Genomic DNA, 19,758 nt, shown 5'->3' with positions numbered 1-19,758 from the left:
TCTGACTTCGACATCTCCGTCTTCCGTGTCGGAGCATGCTGCCATCATTGGGGTGTCACCTATGGTGCTGCTGCCACCAGAGCCAGTGCCTTCTGTGGCATCCGTTGGGGGGACCTGTGGTGGTGGTGTAGTGGGCATGCTGGCTGCTGGGGTGCCTGTTGATGTTCCCTCCTCTGTGCTGCCACCTGATTTGTGCTGCTGCCGTGTCTTGATGCGTGCAGCTGAGGTGGAGGGTCTTTGGCCGTTGGTCTTGGCCCTCTTTGCAGGTGTGCTGTTAGGGGTGTCCTGATGCTCGTCGTTTGGATCGGACCCTGTGGTGGAGTAAAGGAGGGCGAGGGTTATTAATGGGTCTGTGGGTATTGGAATGGCATTGTATCACATGCATTGGGGTGGTACATGAGGGTGATTTGGGTCGGGGCCTTAGTGGTGCTTTCATTTGTGTGTGGGGTGAGGGTGCAGTTGTTTGGCAGCCTGCAGTTAGGGTGTGCCTGCTGGACGTGTGGTGGGTGTTTTAGGGGTTTTTAATTATTTATGTATTTATTGTGGTTTTAAGGTGCGCTATGAGGGCGATGTGTGTGGACGTTCTCCTGGACATGTGTTCCTGTTGCACTATGTGGACACATGGTACTTCACATGATTGGACATTGTGGTTTTAGCATTATTTTATCTGGCCCACCTACCTGATTCTTCTGATGTCTGCACTCCTTTCTCCATCCCTCCGACTCCCTCAATGCTCTCCATTCCGATGGTGGAGGCACAGATTTCTTCCCAGGGGGTCAACTTGATGGGTGATTCAGGACCTCCCCCGGTGGCTGTGGCAATGTTGCGGTTGGCAGAGAGTATGCTGCGGACGCGTATCCGCAGGTCGTCCCACCGCTTTCGGCATTGTTGTGGTGTGCGGGGTGCGGTCCCCACCGCGCTTACCCGCTGTGCTACCAGAGCCCATATGGCCTTCTTGTTCGCAAGTGCCGTCCTGGTCATTTGCGTGGAGAAGACAACGGCACCATTCTCCTGGAGGGTCTCTGTTAGCACGGTGAGTTCCTCGCGGGAGAAGTGGACCTGCCGCTTGCGGTCGCACGCTTTCTTCGCTGCTTTTCCCATTTTACTTGGTTTCGCTAGGGTGGATGACGGGTTGGGGTGTGTCTCAGGGTTGTGTTTTTAGTGGTAGTGTGGTTTTAGTGGTTTTATAGGTGTACGGCGGGTTGTTTCCCGTTCCGGGCCCATGTTTTTGCTTCCGTTTCCGTATATTTCCGGTCACCGTACTTTCCGGTAGGCGCACTCTGCGGTGTCCGCTGTGATGGGTGGCGGTATTGCACCTAGGGCGACGTACGGCGGCGGTGTGGGCCGTTTTGGGGCCATTTGCGCCATCGCGGACTTTGCACTTCCGCCATGGCGTGGTGCTCGTGCCCGATGGGTCGGAATGGACCGCTCTTTGCTCCTTCGTGCAATGGCGGAAACGCTATTTACGCTGTTGCGGTCCGGTCAGTCACTTTCCGCCAGGGTCGTAATGAGGGCCATTGAAGTCGTTGGGAACACAGGTATCGAGTCTCGTGATAATATGGCTACCCCGCCCCCTCTACCACTATCTCTGTTGGTATAATGGATTTTATAACCTGTGGGACTGCTATGGAACATGTAGGACCTATGGGGTCCTGTAGCCATGTCTCGGTAATGCACATGACGTCTGTTGTCTGACAGTATCAGATCATGGACACATTGAGCATGGTTGTTAAGAGAACGTGTATTCAGTAGACATACCTTTAGTTCATTACAATTAGGGGAAGTCAGAGTTTCCTCATTTAATTTGTGTATGTCGTGCGCCTTGATTTTATTATTGGTGTTATGTTTAGTATGTGCTTTAACAATAATGGTCCGGGTGCTAGGTGGAGCCGGACTGGTGTCATTGGTGTAGTCCTGATCAATGCATGCCAGTTTGCTATCGGGTTTGTCGAGGATCTCTAGCATGCGTGCATGTATAGCTTCTGATTTTTGCAGCTCTTGTAGCTTGGAAAGGAGTGCATTTACTTTAGCGAAGCCCATTCTTACCGAAGATTAGAGCTTGAAGTTGAGGAACCTGGTAGATGCAGAGTTTCTGGCTGAGGGCGACAGGCTTGGCGAGGACCGGCGCAGACCGGCTTGCCTCTGAAGCGCCTGACATTTCCAAAAATAGGCAGTGGTGCTTCTGGGAAGTGTTGTTCCCGTTCTATAAAGTGCACACAAATCAAGGTACGAGTGCTTGCTCGTTGCATGTTTGTTTCCAAGGTATCCCAACCACAATCGGGTACAATGAAATGCATACAATGCAGGAAGTAAAGTATAATGCCCGTAATGCCCTTAATAGGCGAATTAGTCAAAATTAATCAAAATTTAAACACACTAATCAAAGTCAGCAAAGTCAAGAGTTCTGATGTTAAGAAATGCTAGTTACTCGTTACTTCTCCACCCTGGCTGCAGGGTGACTAACCTCTCTGTATACTTCAAAGGTATCTTACATAGTCTATTTTTTTTATTAAGGATTCTTATGATTAGCCAAATAATTACAGACCCATATCATTGCTGTATGGATAAAGCAAAATGTGTTGCTCTATTCTGCTCGGAGAACTAATAAAGCGGCTTGGGCTATGCTATATGACCCCCCCCCTTTATAAAATAGCATTCATTAAAGATTAGAATGCACTGAATAATGGGCTTTTATTATATGCATTAAAATAATATTGCAAAGGTAATACACTGTCGTTCCCTGTGTAGGGCTTTTATAGACTTTCCTGCTGCCTTTGATAAGGTAGATCACCATAAATGATGCACTAAACCTTTTAAATGGGGCATCCTTCCTGATCTTTCAAAGATATGAGGAGGGCACTTCAATTCATATCAGATTAGATTGATTGGGGCTGTTGTCTGAACCTACAAACACTACAGTTGAACCAAAGCAAGGATGTGTATTATCTCCATTTCTTTTGTTACTTGTATATAGCAGACATAGAACTATATGCAAATGGAAGGTTATTATATTCAGCTTAAATAGGCCACCATGTATGTAAAGGCTGGCTTATGTGGATGATGTGGTGCTTAGTAGATCAAACACGTACATGATTACAACATGACTGGGTGCCATTTGCTGTAAATAACAATTTAGAAATGAACACATCCAAATCATTTGTTATGGAATTGTCTGGTCCATACATAGAGAAAGTTTTACGGAAATATTGGAAATTAAATATTTGTTTTATAATATAGCAAATAAATGTTGAACAAAATCCATGATATTAAATATATTTACAATTATATACCCTATGTTGATTTTGATGAGAAAGTTTCAACTCATATATGGTGGGTTTTTGTATGTGCTCTGAAAAACATATACAGGGTAATTCATGGAATAAATGTGTGCCGAAAAGAGTAGCGCAAACGTGAACATCACAGTGCACGTGTGCTAAAGCCGCGCATGCAGCCGTTCCTCGATTCATGGAATGCGCTGCGCGTGTAAAACCTAGGATGTCCGCCAAATCCGTGGGTGGCGCACACGTCACTAAACACCGCGTGCGACACGCACAACGAAAGCTTTAAGCGCACACAATAATAGTGGGCGGAACACGGGGCGTAACACGCGGAATGGGGAACAACGCGTGAAAATGTGGGCATTACGGGGGAAGTACCAGAGGTAAACGCTCGCAACGCCCATACGCGCGCTAACAACACGTATTCATGGAATGGAACAAGGGATACCTGTGCAACAAAAAAGACGCGCTAATCCGGAAACACGTACGCCAGCAGGAAGCAGGCGTAAGCGGCCCCGCGCAGCATTAAACTGCGCGCAAACAACAAACAGCTCATACGCTACGATGAATATATCGTTACTCACAGCAGTGGTCGTGGGATACTGCAGGAGGAGGATGATAGCCAGGCCCTGCATTTTTTTTACCCAGGACCACCCATTTTGGGATGCCTGATGCCTGATGACCATGTCTATGGGAGGTACAGGTTTCCACCCCATATCCTAGTACTGGTTGCTGAGTGGGAGGATGACCTCACATCACCCACCCTGTGTTCCCAAGAACTGAGCCCCTTGGAAAAGGTGCTCAATGTACTGCACATCTTGGCTTCTGGGTCATTTCAGCGGACAAGTACCATAGTTGGGGGTGTCTCACAGACCACGCAGTCACGCTGCCTACACCAGGTGTTGGCGATCATGACTGCACGCCCATGAGTCCGCAGCCACATATACATGCCCAGAACACCTGCCGAAAGGCAGGCTGCCGTCCAGGACTTTTGCGGGGTGGCACAATTTCCCACAGTACTTGGTGCCATTGATTGCACCCATGTGGCTCTACGTCCTCCCAGGGCAACTGAGCACATCTATAGAAACCGCAAGCATTGCCATTCCATCAACGTGCAGGTAGTATGTGATGCCAAGGGAATCATCACCTCAGTATATGCCAACTATCCGGGGTCCAGCCATGATAGTTTCATTTACAGAATGTCACCACTGAACCGGGACCTGGAAGTGGGAGGCATGGGGACACATGGCTAATTGGTGAGTACAAATGCCTCTGCACATGCATGCATGTCAGACACTGAGAAATGGGAAAACCCAACTAATGACAACCATTATCACCTCCCCAGGGGACAGTGCCTACCCTCTGAGCACCTACATGATGACACCAATACGGAACCCCGCCACCCCACCCCAGGTAAGATACAACACAGCCCATATTGCAACCAGGGGCATAGTGGAGCGCACATACGGAGTGCTGAAGTCACGCTTTGGCCCCCTTGACCGCTCTGGTGGGCAGCTGCTATATGCACCCCCAGTAGTGTGCAGGATCATAGTGGCAGCATATGTCCTGCACAACTTTGCAACCTGGCGGGGCGTGCCGGTTGACAGGGTTGTGCCCCCACATCCCCAACCATATGCACGGCCGCTGCGTATGGGAGGTGAAAGGGCACGTGGTGAGGCTGCCCGTACCCAGCTTGTGGCAAATTACTTCACCTAAAAACCCACCCCTGCGGAGTGCACACAGACCTGGCACATACCAGCTGACAATTTATGATGACAACAAAAGGGAAAGTCAACTGTCACAACCATACCACCCTGAGATTGTTTACCTGGAAGTGCTACATTGTGTGCATCCCTAGCTACTTAAACACACCCAATGCTGTGTCACTAAAAGGCACACATTCATGCAGCATGAAGGACTACCCCTTTCAAAATACTACAACAAAATAGTGACATGTCACCCAACCCCTCCCTAACCCCATCTCAGCTACCCAACACACCATGGCTTGGCATGCTATGTGATAGCAACCAAATGAATGCACAACACATGACACAAGTGTCACAAAGTACACTGTGCCAAATGTAAACAGACCAGAGATAATTTCCTCTCGCTAATAAAAAAAGAACAGCACACATGAACAAATACTTACCAGCAAGACAAAACATTAGTATAGAATCCAACAGTGGCAACGTATGACAGTAAAAAAGTAGTGTAAGTGTCACAACCTGACAAAGGCAGCACATCGATCCCTTCCAACTGCAGTGTGTTGCTGGTAGGTAAATGTGGCAGTGTACTGCATACAACATGAACTGCATCTGTAATGGAGAGGGCCTCGTTAAGACATGAAGATGCTACATGTATATATGTAAAAAGTCCTGTATGTATGTTCATGAAACAAGATCGTGACACCAAAGACAACCTATGTAGGTATTGCTGTATAAAGATAGAATCCGCAAAGCACCTGGTAATGAACTGTCGTGAATTAAAAGATCAAAGGACATTATACCTGCCAACGATAACTTAGACGATTGGTGGTATAGAATCCTGTGGCATGACGGTGCAACTCACATTTGCAACTATAAACTATCTCGATAAAATTTTAGGTTGAGTGAAAGGAGCTGAGAGGTGACAGAATGAAGAATTGTCGCATGTATTGAGATACATGTTCAAACAAAATGGCCAGGATTGACAGTTTAAAGCCAATCACTGGAACTGACTGACTGTGGGGTCTGGAAGAATGAAAGACATTTTCTTGTTAAGACATTGGGCCTCATTACATGGTAGGCGGTAGGGGTTTACCGGTAAGGGCATCGGTACCGGTAAACCCCTACCGCCTTACTACGAGTTCCCTTTGCGGGACCCGACTTTAACGGCTGGTTTTACCAGCCGTTAAAGTAGGGTGCCGCTAAGGGACCTCGGAGCTAATTACGGTACCGTAATTAGCACCTTCCCCATTCCCATTATGCCCTATGTGGGCAAAAATGGGAATGGGGAAGAGCCTTGGTGAATGGGGAATTACCGCCCCCGCTCACCTTGGAGTAGGGCGGTAATTCTGCCATCCACCAAGGCGGACACGGTAAAATACCGGCGGCAACCATGGCGCTAATAGCGCCATGGTTACCGCCTACCGTGTAATGAGGCCCATTAAGTATAAATTGAGGAAAATTGACAATGAAACTGTAATAAAAGTTTGTAATAAACTAAATGTTACAATAAAAAAAAAAATATATATATAAGGGCAGTGATAGTAGAGAGTGGCGTGATAATAGAGAGTGGCGTGATAATAGTGGCGTGATAGTAGAGAGTGGTGTGATAATAGAGAGGGGCGTGATAATAGAGAGGGGAGCGATAGGGCACCGATAGTAGAGAGTGGCGTGACAGTAGAGAGTGGCGTGACAGTAGAGAGTGGCGTGACAGTAGAGAGTGGCGTGTTAGTAGAGAGTGGCGTGTTAGTAGAGAGTGGCGTGATAGTAGAGAGTGGCATGATAGTAGAGAGTGGTGTGATAATAGAGAGGGGCGTGATAATAGAGAGGAGCGTGTTAGCTGGGAGTGGCGTGATAGTAGAGAGGGGAGCGATAGAGAGGGCACCGATAGTAGAGAGTGGCGTGACAGTAGAGAGTGGCGTGACAGTAGAGAGTGGCGTGTTAGTAGAGAGTGGCGTGATAGTAGAGAGTGGAGTGATAGTAGAGAGTGGAGTAATGAGAGGTAGCTGAGGGTTGGATTTTACATATTGGGAATGCAATGCAAGCATGAATGCATGAGTAAGTAACCTAATAACATCTATTGCTGTGATGCTCTGATCAATTCCTCCAAATACATTTATACTTTTCAAGTTATTTTAATTCTCTAAAGTCTGTTTTAAGAGGCAGTGAGAAAAACAGATTCATGCAGTTTTCAGCCCGTGTGCAAGTGGGGAATGGGGACATGAATTGACATCTCGGCACTAGGCCTATCATTCTATAGACTGTGCGATGACATAACATCTGAAACCTTTACTTCTTTCAACAGTGTGTAACCATCGACACGAAGAGTCAGGAAATGAAGACGAGAAGATGGGGCATGAAGAGGAATAAAACACGCACTACAGAAGCTGGGCAGCATCATTCCAGGGAACCTGTACAGATATCAACATCTTCTCAGGAGAGCCAAATGCCCGGCACATCTATGAGGATCCAGACAAAGGAGAAGGCCTTTGCCTGTGGTGTTTGTGGGATGTGCTTCACGCACAGGACTAGCCTAACATTACACATTAAGTCACATACAGCTCTGTGGGGACAGACAACCCCTACTGTTGAGAAGTCGTACATGTGCACAGAGTGCAAGAAAAGCTTCAGTCGTTCCGCTCATCTAATAAGCCATGAAAGGATTCACACTAGGGATAAGCCATATAAGTGCACAGAGTGCAAGAAAAGCTTCAGTCAATCCTCAGCTCTGATAATCCATCAGAGGATCCATACTGGGGTCAAGCCCTACAAGTGCACAGAGTGCAATAAATGTTTCAGTGCCAACTCTGCTTTGAAAAGTCATCAGAGGATCCATACTGGGGAAAGGGCCTACAAGTGTACAGTGTGCAAGAAAAGCTTCAGTCGTTCCGCTCATCTAATAAGCCATGAAAGGATTCATACTGGTGAGAAGCCCTACAAGTGCACAGAGTGCACAAAAAGATTCAATCAACTCTCACATCTGATAAGCCATCAGAGGATCCATACTGGAGAAAAGCCTTACAAGTGCACAGAGTGCAAGAAAAGCTTCAGTAATTTATCAGCTCTTAAAATCCATCAAAGGATCCATACTGGGGTGAAGCCCTATAAGTGTACAGAGTGTAAGAAAATATTTAGCGACCAATCCGTGCTGCAACACCATCAGAGGATCCATACTGGGGTGAAGCCCTACAAGTGCACAGAGTGCAATAAAAGCTTCAGTTGTTCCTCAGTTCTGAGATGCCATCAGAGGATCCATACTGGGGAGAAGCCCTACACATGTTCAGAGTGCAAGAAACATTTTAGGCAATTATCTATTTTGAGCCGCCACCTCATGATTCATACTGGGGAGAAGCCATACACATGCACAGTGTGTCAGAGATCTTATAGCATGTTGTCTTCTCTAAAAATCCATTATATGACACATACTGGGGAGAAGCCCTACAAGTGTACTGAGTGCAGGAAAAGCTTCAGTCAATCCTCACATCTAATACGCCATCAGAGGATCCATTCTGGGGTGAAGCCCTACACATGTACAGAGTGCGAGAAACATTTTAGTCACTTATCTGATTTGAGAGGTCACCTCATGATCCATACTGGGGAGAAGCCATACACGTGCACATTGTGTCCGAAATCTTATAGTATGTTGTCTTCTCTAAAAATCCATCAGAGGACACATACCGGGGTGAAGCCCTACACATGCACAGAGTGCAAGAAAAGCTTCAGTCAATCCTCAACTCTGATAATCCATCAGAGGATCCATACTGGTGAGAAGCCCTACAAGTGCACAGAGTGCAAGACAAGCTTCATTCGCTCCTCATCTCTGAAAATCCATCAGAGAATCCATACTGGCGAGAAGCCCTACAAGTGCACAGAGTGCAAGACAAGCTTCAGTCATTTCTCAGCTCTAAAAATCCATCAGAGGGTCCATACTGGTGAGAAGCCCTACAAGTGCACAGAGTGCAAGACAAGCTTCATTCGCTCCTCCGCTCTGAAAATCCATCAGAGGATCCATACCGGTGGGAAGCCCTACAAGTGAATTGAGTGCAATAAATGCGTCAGTCAATACCCACATTTGATAACGCATCAGAGTGTCCATACTCTGGAGAAGCCCTATACATGCATAGTATGTAAGTGATCTTATAGTACTTTGTCTTATCTGAAAATCCATCAGAGGAACCATACTGTGTGTGCAAGAAAAGCTTCAGGGAATCCTCAGCTTTGAGAAAGCATCAGATGGCCCATTAATTAAAAAAGCCTGGAGAAACATCTAGTCTTCAGGAGATCTTTGAAGACTGCATTCTTCCCATGGTTTTTAAGTGGAGAGATTGTGTGGCTGTAATGTCAGTTGTTAGCACTGCGAAGCCTTTAGACAGCCGTCTGCACTTTACAAGTGACTGATATAACTTTTGAACTAGAGGCCATATTCTGGGTGCTGCCATCTTGATTGTGGGGATGCAATAGGGAGCCCTTCGCTGTTTCCTACCAATGACCCCCCACAACATCCCACACCCTCCCCCCACACCCCCTCCCTCCCTACTACACCCTACCCACATACCTACTGGACTGGAGCTTTTTGCTCAGGTTGCGGCGCTCCCTCCCATTCTTGGCCGATGCCACAGAATTAGAAATGAGACTCTGCCCCTTTTATATTTACTATGGCCGTGAGCATCTTGTTTCTCTCATCATTTCTCTGTTTCTTTACTGGAGTCTCGGCTTGGGCTATTTACGTAGAGCCTGTCTCTAATAAAAAAATAATACTACAACTATTTGCACCCCAAACAAACCCTGGAGTGCACATAGCTATCACCCCTTCTCTGAGGGCCTACAGGGCCGGTAACAGCCCAGAGCCCTCGCTGAGGCCCTTGCTTTGCTCGGCCTGCCTAGGCTCAGCTGGCGGGCAGTATACCCCCGACACGGGCATAATCGATACATAATATCCTGGTGAGAATGGACAAGTCCTGTACACTGAGAGAAATAGAATTCGAGAGATAACATCACAGCAGCAATTAGGACTGAACATCACAAGAGGAATCAGGTGATTAAACTCATTAGTGGAAATTTAAATGACAGAAAAAAATAGGCACAAACATTGCACAGCAAAAGTAGTTATTCATAAGGAAATTACAAGTTTGAAAACTTAAACAAAAAATACAACTGCCCCTTCTTGGCAACACACAACAGAAATGCAACCTCCCCTGCTTGGCAACACACAACAAAAATGCATCCTCCTCTGCCTAGCAACACACAACAGACATGCAATCTTCCTCTGTTTGGCAACGCACAACAGAAATGCAACCTCCCCTGCTTGGCAACACACACTTGAAATGCAACCTCCCTGCTTTGCAACACACACCAGAAATGCAACCTCCCCTGCTTGGCAACACACACCAGAAATGCAACCTCCCTGCTTTGCAACACACAACAGAAATGCAACCTCCCCTGCTTGGCAACACACACCAGAAATGCAACCTCCCCTGCCTGTCAACACACAACAGAAATGCAACCTCCCCTGCTTGGCAGCACACACCAGAAATGCAACCTCCCCTGCCTGTCAACACAAAAGAAATGCAACCTTCCCTGCATGGCTACACACAAGAGAAATGCAATCTCAGCTGCCTGGCAACACACAAGAGAAATGCAACTTTCCCCTGCTTGGCAACACACAACAGAAATGCAACATTCCCCTGCTTGGCAACACACAACAGAAATGCAACCTCCCCTGCTTGGCAACACAACAGAAATGCAATTTCCCTCTGCTTGGCAACACACAAGAGAAATGCAACCTCTCCTGCTTGGCAACACACAATAGAAATGCAACCTCCCCTGCTTGGCAGCACACACTTGAAATGCAACCTCCGCTGCTTTGCAACACACAACAGACATGCAACCTCCCCTGCTTGGCAACACACAATAGAAATGCAACCTCCTCTGCTTGGCAACGCACAACAGATGTGCAACCTCCCCTGCTTTGCAACACACAACAGAAATGCAACCTCCCCTGCTTGGCAACACACACCAGAAATGCAACCTCCCTGCTTTGCAACACACAACAGAAATGCAACCTCCCCTGCTTGGCAACACACACCAGAAATGCAACTTCCCCTGCCTGTCAACACACAACAGAAATGCAACCTTCCCTGCCTGGCAACACACAACAGAAATGCAACCTCCCCTGCTTGGCAACACACAACAGAAATGCAACCTCCCCTGCCTGTCAACACAAAAGAAATGCAACCTTCCCTGCATGGCTACACACAAGAGAAATGCAACCTCAGCTGCCTGGCAACACACAACAGAAATGCAACATTCCCCTGCTTGGCAACACAACAGAAATGCAATTTCCCTCTGCTTGGCAACACACAAGAGAAATGCAACCTCTCCTGCTTGGCAACACACAATAGAAATGCAACCTCCCCTGCTTGGCAGCACACACTTGAAATGCAACCTCCGCTGCTTTGCAACACACAACAGACATGCAACCTCCCCTGCTTGGCAACACACAATAGAAATGCAACCTCCTCTGCTTGGCAACGCACAACAGAAATGCAACCTCCCCTGCTTGGCAACGCACAGTAGAAATGCAACCTCCCCTGCTTGGCAACAGAAATGCAACCTCCCCTGCTTGGCAACACACAAGAGAAATACAACCTTCCCCTGTTTGGAAACACACAAGAGAAATGCAATCTCCCCTGCTTGGCAACACACAATAGAAATGCAACCTCCCCTGCTTGGCAGCACTCACTTGAAATGCAACCTCCCCTGCTTGGCAACACGCAACAGAAATGCAACCTCCCCTGCTTGGCAACGCACAACAGAAATGCAACCTCCCCTGCCTGTCAACACACAACAGAAATGCAACCTCCCCTGCTTGGCAACACACAACAGAAATGCAACCTCCTCTGCTTGGCAACGCACAACAGAAATGCAACCTCCCCTGCCTGTCAACTCACAACAACAATTCAACCTTTCCTGCCTGGCAACACGGAAGAGAAATGCAACCTCCCCTGCTTGGCAGCACACAACAGAAATGCAACCTCCCCTGCTTGGCAACACCCAAGAGAAATGTTGTGTTATCACAGGAAGAGCAGATGTGGCTCTGGAAGGAGTGATGACAACCAAGGTCCGCAGATATAAAAACAAAACAGGGGCATTGTGCCTTGAAATCCATTGCATTTCAAAATAATGTTGAGATTGTTCAAGAGGCAGAAACAGTTAGAAGGTTTTATGGAATTTTGAGAAAAAACACAAAAGCCATACTAATACCACCAGACAGAACCGTGAGAATGTAACTGTCTGCATTAAATTAACTAAATCATAAATCAAATAGATCTAAAACAGCAACCAATAATAAACAAAACACAGAACAGATGAAAATGCCATAGATGATACCCCGCCAGGGTCAGCGTCTGGCTGAAATGATAGTTATTGCTGCATGCGCGCCTTGCAGTAGCCATAACATGTTTGCACCTGTGCCGTGAATTAACACCAACTTGGCCATCAACGGGAAGAAGGTTTGTAATCATGAAATCCTTCTTCATCTTTTGCATACTGCTGCTCAATACTCTGTCTACCTATATACTATACGCTGTACCTTGTGATTGATTTTGACAGGCTATATACACATATAGAATCCACACTGTCTACCTACATCGTATACACTCTAGCCTGGGATACAGGTTGACAGGCTACATAAAAATATAGAATCCAGCCCTGTCTTCCATTCGCCTGTACACTGACCCTGGGATAGATGTTGACAGGCTACATAAATATATGGAATCCACACCTGTCTACCTGAAGCCTGCCTGTACACTATACCCTGGGTCACAAGGTAAATGATGAAAGTACACACACGCACAGTATCCAAACAGATCCTGGCAATGGGCACCTTGGCAAGAAAAGCACATCTTGCGCTGCTAAACACTAGGCAATGAAATGATGAATGAGGCCGTCCTGGGCAACTTGAGGAAAAGCTGAAGTCTCAGTGTGGTGAGTAGCTGCACATTTATCTATTGGATGAGAGTATTAGGGGCCCAGGAAAAAGACTGAGGCAGACTCAGGGGTCATTGCCCATCAAAGAGTAAACTGCTGCAGCAGCTCAGATGTGACTACAGAAACTTTCTATAACCTGTACCAGGCCAAGAAAGAACTTAACAGGAAGAACCATGTAAAGAGGGAAGCAGCCTGGAGTTGCATCAATGAGAGCCGGGAAACCGCCACACTGTGCAGGAGGGTAGACAATCCAAAATGGCTGTCCTGGTTTACATCGGCTGACCTTCTCATATGAGAATAGCCAGAGCATGAACAAAAGTGGGTGTGTTTGATGTCAGGGCACTTGGGCCGATGTGGAGGCTACAACAAACAGAAGAAAACTCCATTCTCATCAGAAAAGAGAATGGGGGTGTACAATAGTGGAGAATTTCAAAGCAAGAGCACGCGATTGTCCCTGGTTGGAACAGGACCTATAGAGCTACTGTGCGGAGAGGCTGCAAACCTGTAGATCCTGACGGGCACAGTAGAAGTCTGATGCCTAAAGAAGCTGCAAGACAGTACATGCACCTAGAATAAGAAAGATGTTGAGAACGCTGAACATGCCTAGAACTCTGAAACTTTATTACTCAAGGGAGAACAAAACAGAAGGAAAAGAGACTGATTCCTGGTAAGAAATGGAGGCCGGCCATCAACCTCTGATTGGGTGAATCATCCTGACCAAGAAATTAACCTCATATGCTAAACATAAAAGAAAAAAACAAAGACCCTTGTTGTCAGCCTTGTTTTCAACACTATTGCTTTTTTGACTATAGAACATCATGTGATCTTGCAACACATGCATATGCATGTATGTATAGGATTTTCTTTATCACCTACACAGTTCCAAAACAGCAAAGTCTTCTACAGTATTGATTCCTATTGACTCTACTTCATAAAATTGCTGTGCGACGACACAAGTGTTAGAATTAGGATGTCGCAGGACAGCATTTTATCGCAGTCCTTTCCCACCAGCATTGGTTTCAAGCAGGGTTGCGTGTTAGCCCTCCTGCTTTTTTAATCTGCATTGGTCTGAAGCAGGGTTGCGTGTTAGCCCCCCTGTTTTTTAATCTGTATGCTGCTGATTTTGTCCGAACCTTGAAGCTTGCACACAACTAACCTCTCCATTTTGGCAAGGAAGATATCATTTGCCAAACATATGCAGATGTTAGGGTTATTTTAGATGGGACAGCAGTAGGTTTACAGCATATCCTTAATGTCTTTCACTCATATGCGAAAACCAATGGTTTACGTGTCAATACTTCCAACACTTAGATTATGACTATAGGGCAAAAAGACGTATGGCGGTTCAACCTATAGTTGGTACTTGGCGATACCCGCCTGGAACAAATCAACACTTACAAGTATTTGGGCATTTAAATTAAGGCCACTCCTTCACTAACATATTTTATGGATGTTATTCCTCCCAAAGCATGGAAGAAGTGGCTTGCTCTTAAGAAAGTTATCAACTGTGGCAGCTGCTCCTTAGAGGCTAAGATCATGGCCTATAGATTATCTATCATCCCCGGCATCACGTATGCCTTAGAAGTATTATCTGAGAAGGCGGGGACTCGGTTGCCTAAACTAGGGGCTAACATCTTGCATTCCCTGCCTGGTCTTCCCAGGTCTGTCCCAGTGGAAGCCGTTAGACCAGAGCTGGGTCTCCAGTCACTGCTTTCATTAAGGAAAGAGGCTGTGTGTAAACTCAGGGTCAAAATAAAATTTGAGGGGAGATCTGTGGACACACTTTTGAGCCAAACTATGGGCCATGAGAAGCGCTATTCACGTAGTGTATGGTAGTGTCTGGTATAGGGACATGAAGTATACGGTTATTTCCTATTGCCTGGATATTGGCCTGTCTTGCTCCTCTAGTCGAGATGTGGCTTTGTTTATACAGAAATGGGCACAAAATCCAGGCGTCATGACCATTTCTCATTATTAGCCCATTTGGCTAATCTACGTTAATAAGTCATCTACCTGCATCAGGGATTGTTTGCTGAAAGGCCCCGCGGCTGTTTGGTTAAAATGCGTAATACGGTGTTGACTTGTTTTATCTTACTGATACGCTTTGACATTTTACCTGTATTGGCTTGCACTGGTGCTTGGAGATGTACTCCTTTGAAAGAGTAGTTGTGTCATCTTTGCAAGATACAGATTGAGTCTACGCACCATATACTTCAACAATGTCCAACACAGCTTAATTTATGAGAAAGGCTAGGCAAAATTACATTTTTACCAGTTTTGTGGTATGATTTATGGTGCAGAATCTTGGTGGTGACATCCCCGGCCAATCACATATGGCCGAGGGCCAAAGCTATGTTGGATGTCATTTCCTAACAAATATAAGATGAATGAGTCCATTTGATTTTAGCCCATATGGGTACTATTAATTGCTTTTATATATATCTCTCTGAAAGTTTCTCTTTTAATGTCTATCTGTATTTGCCTGACTGAATGTTCATATTGCTGTTTTAGTCGTGTAATGAAATTAACATTGTGATGAATTTATGTTTTGTATGTTCCTGATTGTATTTTCATATTGCTGTTTTAAATTTGTAGCGAAATTAACATTGTGATGATCTTAACTTTTCCTTGTTTTAGTGTAAAAGGTTGAATTTGCACAAACATATGCACTTGAATACATAAAAAAAATAAAAAGTCTTCTACAAGGGAGTGCTGAGTTAGAGAGAATGAATTGGGTATATCGGGTATAGCAGCTTGAGGTGGGTATTTAAAAAATATATAAATATATTAAGTATTGTATAGCGGAAATCATGCCGAGATGGACATAGGGCGATTAAATGGCAAAATTATTGGATATAATAGATATCATTAAAATCATTGTTCTAAAACAACTGCATTGGAGATCACATTCTGTACATAAAACAGACAAATGAAGCTGCACGAGATAATAAGCAAAAGATTGATGTAGAAAAAGTGCTGAGAAAGAGCTGTTTCTAGGGAAAGGTTTTTCAGTTCTTTCATTTATTTCAGTAGAAAGAGGGAGCCACAGTCTGATGGGCATTGCTCTGAGCAAAGCATGTAAAGGCTTTCCCTGTGGTCCTAGTTCCCACCCAGGCTCCACCCAGTGGCCAATCAACTAAATTAACCACTAATGGTGGCCTCTCCTGAAGACTGTGAAGGCAAGTCCCTGTACGCTCACACCAGAAAGAATGCAACCCTCTAGGGAAAAAGGCCAAGAGGATAACAAGGTTGAATCGTACATAAGACACCTCCCCTCACTCGGGGATGTACCCTCTCTTCCACTTTCCTTTTCCCTATTATCCTAAAAACTTAATTAAAAAACCAAACAATCAACACACTACACAAGCATACCACACTCCCAATTTCAGTCGCTCCGTTTTCACACTGTTCACACTGCTCCATACATCCAACCACACTTTCTTATCCCTCGCAGGTTATACTCATGTACGCGTGTTCACCCAAACTCCTCCGTTAACAGGGTCCAAACACCGGCCTGCAACTCTCCTTGGGGCCACACCCCGCTCCAAAGACCAGACAGTATTCTACAAAGACAGCTCCTGCAGGGCACTGGGGAGTATGCTTTTAGGGGCTGGTCACTGTAGGTGGGCGTGGCCCTTCTGGAGAGGTTACTTGGATACCTCTGCAGGTACAGGGGCGGTGAGATCACGTCGGGGTCACCAAATGAAGGCAAGTCCCTGTATGCTCATGCCAGAAAGAATACAACCCTCTAAGGAAAAAGGGCAAGAGATTGCTTGCAAGGATACCAAGGTTTAATTGTACAAAAGACAAGGGTGTCAGCAGAGGACTCTGCGGCTCGAATGTTCTGTACGCATCATCATGCCCAATAATTACAAAAGTTCACAGCGTCACAAATTACGTCATCCATAGGGTCTTAACACGCACATCTGATTGGTGAGACCATACACAGGGCCTCATCACAAGTTGGGCGGTGTTACCGCCGGGGCTATTAGCCCTACCGACAAACCCCCCAGCGCTATTAGCGCCGGATCACGGGTTTGGCCGAATGGTAAGTCCCCATTCCCCATTGGGCCAATTCGGGAATTTACCATTCCCTATTGGACCCAATGGGGAATGTTTGGCACTAGGGGAAAATCCGCCAAGCCCATGATTTGCTGGACCCTTAAATGCGGCGGTAATAGCGTTACTGACGCATTTAAGGGTTACCGCCAAACTCGTGATGAGGCCCACAATGTCCTGCTCCATAGGGGATGCCAGGCTATGATTGGTTCCCATCACCGCTGTCTGTCTACTTCGAAGTGGATCATCTGGGCTCATCTTTCTGGGGAGTGATGGTCAGGCTTTTCACATGTTGCAAGGCTTCTACTACATCATTATGGAATGCACCTGGGAGGCATTTAAGAAACACAATCATGCTCACCCACGCATTCTGTGCTCCTACTGTATCATTATGGCATGCACCTGGGAGGCTCGGGGACTGGCACCAGGGGTCAAGGGAAGAAACACAATCATGATCACCCACGCATCCTGTGCTCCTACTACATCATTATGGCATGCACCTGGGAGGCTTGGGGACTGGCACCACGGTGAGGGGAGGAACACAGTCATGCTCACCCCTACATTCTGTGCTCCTACTACATCATTATGGCATGCACCTGGGAGGCTTGGGGACTGGCACCGGGGGTGGGGGGTGACACAAATATGCTCACCCCCACATTCTGTGCTCCTACTACATCATTATGGCATGCACCTGGGAGGCTCGGGGACTGGCACCAGGGGGGAAGTGAAGTAACACAATCATGCTGACCCACACATTCTGTTCTCCTGCTGCATCATTATGGCATGCACCTGGGAGGCTTGGGGACTGGCACCAGGGGGCAGGGAAGAAACACAATCATGCTCACCCACACATTCTGTTCTCCTGCTGCATCATTATGGCATGCACCTGGGAGACTCGGGGACTGGAACCAGGGGGAAGGGATTATTATGGCATGCACCATGCAGGCTGGAGGACTGGCACCAGGGGGAAGGGAAGAAACACAATCATGCTCACCCCCACATTCTGTGCTGCTACTGCATCATTAAGGCATGCACCTGGGAGGCTCGGGGACTGGCACCAGGGGGAAGGGAAGAAACACAATCGGGCTCACCCACACATTCTGTGCTCTTACTACATCATTAAGGCATGCACCTGGGAGGCTCGGGGACTGGCACCAGGGGTCAAGGGAAGAAACAAAATCATGCACACCAACACATTCTGTGTTTCTTCTGCATCATTATGGCATGCACCTGGGAGGCTCGGGGACTGGCACCAGGGGGAAGGGAAGAAACAAACCCATGCTCACCCACACAGTCTGTGCTCCTACTACATCATTATGGCATGCACCTGGGAGGCTTGGGGACTGGCACCAGGGGGAAGGAATAATTATAGCATGCACCTTGCAGGCTTGAAGACTGGCACCAGAGGGAAGGGATCATTATGGCTTACACCTGGGAGGCTTGGGAACTGGCCCAGAGGAAAGGTAAGAAACACAATCATGCTCACCCACGCATTCTGTGCTCCTACTGTATCATTATGGCCTGCACCTGGAAGGCTCGGGGACTGGCACCAGGGGAAGGGAAGACACACAATCATGCTCACCCACACATTCTGTGTTTCTGCGACATCATTATGGCATGCACCTGGGAGGCTTGAGGACTGGCACCAGGGGAAGGGAAGCAAGACAATCCTGCTCACCCACACATTCTGTGCTTCTACTAGACCATTATGGCATACACCTGGGGACTGGCAACAGGGGGATGGGGAAGAAACACTTGGACCCTTGGGGACTGGCACCAGGGGAAGGGAAGAAACGCAATCGTGCTGACCCACACATTCTGTGCTCCTACTACATCATTATGGCATGTGCCTAGGAGGCTTTGGGACTGGCACCAGGGGGGGAGGAACACAAACATGCTCACCCCAACATTTTGTGCTCCTGCTGCATCATTATGGCATGCACCTTGGAGGCTTGGGGACTGGCACCAGGGGAAGGGAAGAAATAGAGTAATGCTCACCCACACATTCTGTGCTCCTGCTGCATCATTATGGCTTGCACCTGGGAGGCTTGGGGACTGGCATCAGGGGGAAGGGAAGAAACACAATCAGGCTCACCCACACATTCTGTGCTCGTGCTACATCATTATGGCATGCACCTGGGAGGCTTGGGGACTGGCACCAGGGGAAGGGAAGAAACACAATCATGCTCACCCACACATTCTGTGTTTCTGCTACATCATCATGGCATGCACCTGGGAGGCTTGGATACTGGCACCGGTGGAATAGATAAATAGAATCATGCTGACCTATGCATTCTGTTCTCCTGCTGCATCATCATGATGTAGCAGAAACACAGAATGTGTGGGTGAGCATGATTGTGTTTCTTCCCTTCCCCCTGGTGCCAGTCCCAAGCCTCCCAGGTGCATGCCATAATGATGCAGCAGGAGCACAGAATGCGGGGCTCAGCATGATTGTGTTTCTTCCCTTCCCCCTCTTGCCAGTCCCCAAGCCTCCCAGGTGCATGCCATAATGATGTCGCAGAAACACAGAATGTGTGGGTGAGCATGATTGTGTTTCTTCCCTTCCCCCTGATGCCAGTCCCCAAGCCTCCCAGGTGCATGCCATAATGATGCAGCAGGAGCACAGAATGTGTGGGTGAGCATGATTGTGTTTCTTCCCTTCCCCTGGTGCCAGTCTCCAAGCCTCCCAGGTGCATGCCATAATGATCCATTCCCCCTGGTGCCAGTCC

At 47.1% G+C, this 19,758-nt stretch overlaps 1 pseudogene; it reads left to right on the top strand.

Moving 5' to 3' along the window:
• Positions 1-15,789, top strand: part of LOC138447924 (zinc finger protein 91-like) — a 154,273-nt pseudogene extending 138,484 nt beyond the window's left edge.
• Positions 15,790-19,758: the final 3,969 nt, after the last annotated feature.

This window comes from Ambystoma mexicanum, chromosome 3q (genome assembly GCF_040938575.1).
Source record: "Ambystoma mexicanum isolate Mex_15411 chromosome 3q, UKY_AmexF1_1, whole genome shotgun sequence".
NCBI classification, from domain to species: Eukaryota; Metazoa; Chordata; class Amphibia; order Caudata; family Ambystomatidae; genus Ambystoma; species Ambystoma mexicanum.
The sequence above is the reverse complement of the archived record's forward strand: the minus strand, read 5'-3'. Positions and strand labels throughout refer to the sequence as shown.